Raw genomic sequence first — 6,000 nt, forward strand, 5'->3', positions numbered from 1 at the left:
GCAGAAAAGGACTCTGTATGAGGAAATGTGGGAGTGCAGAGGGGAGGTGGCTCAGGTATTTCAGTCTAATTAGAAAAGAGTCAAATTTAGGGGTTGTGTTAGCTCTGTTGGAGTTAGTGATGACAGTGCTGGGGCTAGACTCTGTAAACACAGATACTGTGTCAAGACACCCTCCTTTAAACAAACACACATTTCCTGTTGTCAGTGCATGCGATTATAGTCACTGCTCGTAATTGTGATCCACTGACAGTTACAGGCAGCACAAATAAACTGCACAAACACTTCTTGTACAAACAAATAAAAACACAGCGTGTGAGATGAAATGTGTGTGATGCCAGCCCCGCTGTCTGCCTTCGAGTTACATTTTCATTTGATTTTTATTTCTGACTCTCATTTCAAGGGAAATGCTGCAGAGTGGGCAGCTAACAGAAATGGAAACCTAGAGTTTTAACACATCAGTTCATTATCATGCACAACAGCAAACTGAGTCACCAACATATTCCTAAAAATAGCTTTAAAGAGGATCAGAAAACCATTACAGTGCTAAACCACTCAATACGCCATTGATTTTTCCTCTCAGATAATTCAACAGTGAACAAGTGCTTTTGTCATTGCCATGGACATACTGAAACTTATTGATCACAGAAAGCAGAGACCAAAATTTTACATATGACTCACCTTAAACTGCTGAGTCATCACTCAGGTTCATATCTGTAGATGCACCATGGAAATTGCACTTTTTTACTCTCTTTTATGGGGAAAAAGTGATGTTAAATTGAATCTTCAGTCGGTTTCTTGTTAGAAAGCTATTTTTCAAATTCAAAAACCTCTGCACTATAATTCCTGTACTGAGAAATATTACTTAAACAATTCAAGAGACCACACTCAGTTCAAGAGCACAGTTCTTGTAATGCCTTTTGTCTGTCACTTCTCCTGTGTTTATGGGTGGTGATGTGAACATTTGAGACTGAGCCTTGGAACAATTCATAAGCAAAATGGCCTTGTGAGTTTGTATATCCACAAAACCCCGAACTGTTTAAATGACACATCCTTTAGCATAGTACACAAGGAGCTTGTGACACAAACACATCAACATCCCACACTGAGTCTATTGTGCCGATCCTTTGACGGCGGATCACTCAAATGTGTGCAGCACAGAAACAAAGTGGGGGGAAAAACACACACAAATGGGTCATGTTTATGTGCTCAGCATTTATTGTAAAGGTCAAGCTATTTAATACAATTGTCATGCTCTTTCATACACATGGTTGATTTTTTTAAACAACCCTTTTGATCAGATGTATCCATTTCTTCCCAGTGGAGCCTCGCTAATTAGATTACTCCGGAAGTGTACAAAGATCAAAATGAAATTTGTCACTAACCACAGAAAATGAATTTAATTCCCCAAGCTCCAGTTTGATCGATGACGTGATTACAGTAAAAAGTAAAAACTAACTCCAGTTAAACAACAAGAGACTATCCAAAAAACACACAATAACACCAAACATCCACTCCGACCACTACAACAGAGAGTCAAAGTATCAAACTAATGACTTAGAATAGGGGACATTTGGAAGCAGGTCCTAAAATAGTGCCTAAACCTGTGCTTCCTTCTTTCTTAAACATCTGCAAACTGTCAACTCGTCTTGTCTGCTCCTCACTGCTAATTTACCCCCACGTGATTCGTATAGAACTGGAGACACACAGAGGAGGAAAGATGATCGGTTAAATTAAAGAACAGACAGAAAAGCATCTCCAGGTCAGCAGGTACACTTCATCCCACACGTGTCTGTGTCAGACCTGTACACGTAGTCACTATGTTGTGACTGTCAACATGGCATAGAGTAGGGGCAATTGCAAGCGATCTGTAAGTCTCTTAGTACCTGCCTGAGTGATTTGCACACAAACACACATGCTGTACACACAAGTATCTTGAGATGTAAACATAATTCAAAAAGTCGAATGTTCACGCCAGCTCTGTGAGGTCTCTTTGTACCACCTGCCAAAGTTCTACTGCTCCCCTGCTAAAATGTTGATGGGGCAACAATTACAACCAAGTGAACCAAATGACATTTTCCCTTCCTGTCTGTCTATTTTTTTTTTTCATATGTTTTTTAGTTTTGTGAGTGTTGTGCACACATTTTAGGCACGAGTTGAATGGAGGATACCTTTGCCATGATTGCAGTAGCAATATAGGCAAAAATATATGAATTAAATCAAGCTGGGTTGAAGCAGCATTGCATTACATACGTTTTAAAGATACATGCTAGGTAGTACAAGTGTCTATGAGAACTTATCACGGAACTGCTGCAGGCTGTAGTCTGTCTCAGGGTAATCTATCTTTTTGTGTAATGCCAAACTGTCTTTGTGATGCTGAGCTCAAAGCTCTTTGGGACCAGTCAGTCTATTCCAGGAAATCCCATTCTTCTTTTGGCTGAACACTGTCTGTAGCTGCATGCTTTAAGTTTAAAGCAGTGATGCAAATCTATCTTGTCATCTAAATCGAAAGATACTATGTTGCTGCTTTTTTATTAAACGGTGAAATTGAAAATTCACAGATAACAACAGTAATTATATTTTGACATTAAAAATATCATTTCAATTAAACTGATTGTGTGTACTGGTGGATTAGTTATTATTCATCTCTGGCTCTCTTCCACAGCGTGTCTTTGTTTGTCTTTGTCTGCCTCCCTTCACCTCAACACAGCATGTGGCCTGAGCCTGGTTCTGCTGGAGGTTTCTTCCTGTTAAAAGGGAGTTTTTCCTCCCCACTGTCACCATGACGCTTGCTCATAGGTGTCATATTATTGTTGGGATTTTTTTCTGTTTTTTTGTATTATAAGGGGTCTTTACCTTACAATATTAAACACCTTGAGGCAATGGTTATTGTGATTTGGTAAATAAATAACATTGAGTTTAAATGAATTAATTTCGATATTACAGAAATATAAGAAATGATTTTGATAACCAATACTGTTCAATTTCAATTCAATTCAATTCAATTTTATTTATATAGCGCCAAATCACAACAAATGTCGCCTCAAGGCGCTTCATAGATACAGAGAAAAGCCCAACAATCATATGACCCCCTATGAGCAAGCACTTTGGCGACAGTGGGAAGGAAAAACTCCCTTGAACTGTTATTTACATTAGCCCAGTGGAGTCAGACAACTACCACTCTCCTGGAAACCTCCAAACCCAGACTCATCCATCAGATTTCCAGATGGAGAAACGTGATTCATCATCACTCCACAGAACATCTCTCGGCTGCTCTAGAGCCCAGCGGTGGCGTGCTTTACGCCACTGCATTTGAAGCTTTGTATTGTGCTTAGTGATGTAAGGCTTGGCCAAGGATGTTCATTCCAAGAAGATCTCTACATACTGTTCTGGAGCTAAACTGAAGGCCACATGAAATCTGCAGTACACTATGCACCTCAGCATCAGCTCATCCCGCTCTGTGATTTTACTTGGCATACCACTTTGTGGCAGAATTGCTGTCGTTCCCAGTCCTTCCAAACAGGAATAATTAGTAGGGAGGAAATTTCATAACTATCATGGCACCATGCTGGAATTCACGAGCTCCTGAGAGTGACTCATTCTTTCACAAATATTTGTAGAAGCAGTATGCGTGCCTAGGTGCTTGATTTTATAAACCTGGGGCCAATGAAGTAATTGGAATAACTGAATTCAATAATTTGAATGGCTGAGTGAATACTTTTGGCAGTTTAGTGTAGGTAGTGTAGCCTGAAGATGCACACATACACCAACGAGTTCTACTCTCCTCCACCTTTGGCATATTACCTACATGATCTCTAGCCAGATATATAAAATGTAATCAGGTGTAACAGTGGTGTCCAGCTTGGACCACCCCTTAAAGTGTGTTATTTTTTACCTTTATTTGGCAGCCTGCCTCACATCACATTGCTTTACATCTAAGTACCCATATCTGCTGATCAGTAGAATAAAGGGAAACCAGTTGCAGAATCTGTTTTGAATGTGCAGAGTACAAGCAAAACAGGAATGAGCCTATAAAAACACTACTACACTGTGCTACTAGTGGCCACAAACTTAACAGGATACCTTTAAAAGTTGTACACTTTCTATGTCATTCACAAAAATGTAAGTTTTTATGTTGAGAGACTTATAAAAATATCTGATCCCATGGAAAGAACCTCGGTGAATGCACATGGCCCCAACAAACTTAACACCTCATGTTACCAGTTATACTATATGTTAGGCCCCACTCTAAACACAGAGAAAATCCACAAATCAAGACTCAGTAGGGGCTAGAGTGGAATGTGTTATGTTAAGACCATTCACCTGGTTAGATTTTACCCGGGCTATGGCTACCAATTACATTCAGGACACACACATGCAGATATGTACTGAACCTACAACATGATTACAAACTGAGAGAAAAAAAAACCAAGGTAGGAAGAACAGACAAGTGTGTGGTCATGTTTATGGGTTTGGAAAAGACTGTGGCATTTCCTGAAAGTCCATGCCAAGTGTATGTTTGGTGTTCTGCCCGACCTTCAGGTTGTTTAACACATCTTTCTCACCGTGTTGCAAATATTGTTGAGGCAGTCTTTGATTGACTTTGCTGCCAGCCTGTGTGCAGGGGTTCACAAAAACAGGTGATTAAAAAAAAAGTAAACTGCAACAGGAAAATGTTTAAAGAGTATTTGGGATCATTTCGTGTGATTAACAACTTATTTGACACGTTCTCTCTTTTCCTTTTCCAGTCTGCTAAATCCTTTTGGACTTCCATAAACATAAAGATTTATATACAAATACTGTTTGATCCTAGCTTGGAGGGGGGAAGAGTGTGTCTCTCACAGGAAAAAACACCATAAATATACCCAAGCAATCAGGGAGCATTTACAGAAGATACTGGAAAATTTTTTCTTACTACACTTCAAAACCTTATTGACCCCGATGCCCCTGCCTGGCTGAAGCCTTGTAGTGACGGAAAAACTGTGACCTCTATGTCACGGCTTACAGGAAGTGTACTTTTTTTAACAGTTAGAAAAAAAACAACAAACAGTGCCAATTAAAAATGTTGCAGCTAATGTAAACCACATTATATTAACCAGATTCAGGGAAGTTTATTCAGACGTGGGTTGACTGCCCCGGGAACCTCATGACCCAAAGGCTGCTGAGAGTGTTGGAGCTAAAATTAGAGTGCCATTAAGTTGCAACACCGTTCCAAAAAAAACAACCATTTGCCGGTAAAGGTCTACGCAAATAGATGTTATATTACTATCACAAAAGAGTTAATGAACTTTGGAGGAGTGTACTTGATGACATGCTGATCCTTGCAGATCCAGTCACGGGTCATGATGTTGATGCAGCATTAGTCTAGTGTGCCACTTCCTGCAATTAGTGGAACAAACCTAAAAAGCCACTCTAAGATTTTAACTTAACCACAGATGAGTCATGGTCTTTCTTGGGGTATCTAATATTAATACTGTTTCTCAGAAATATTGAGTAATGAAAGAAAAGCAAAACAAAAACGTTAAAGTGGATTTAAGCCACCCGATCTAAATCCTTAGAAGCAATGGGTTTAAGGTGTATTCCTTATATTATACCATGCTGTTGTTAATCTACATGTGTGGACCAGTTAGTAAGTTAAACCAGTAAAATGAGGGATCTTTTTGACTTTGAATACATTGTTACAGGTTTATTTTATTTTTGGTTAGAAGGAAGGTTTTTGATTTGTTAAGCATTAAACAGAGATGTCTAACTAGTTCCTGCTTTTCTTCTATGTCTGTAGGATTTTAAGCCAGGCATGTTAAAGGGTATGACCTCGTGCCTATTTACAAGGGTGTCCCGTTACAACCTCCCTACTAGATCATTGCTGTGTAGCACACATACAAAGACCTCCCAGGCGGACACATCTCTAAAAAAAACAAATATTTTTAATAGCTACTACTCCAAATTGTGGCCTTACACATTCTTATATTACGGTCAGATAAACACAAACGCCATCAGGTAAAG

Source organism: Neolamprologus brichardi, chromosome 7 (assembly GCF_056152115.1).
Source record: "Neolamprologus brichardi isolate AB-2024 chromosome 7, ASM5615211v1, whole genome shotgun sequence".
NCBI lineage: Eukaryota > Metazoa > Chordata > Actinopteri > Cichliformes > Cichlidae > Neolamprologus > Neolamprologus brichardi.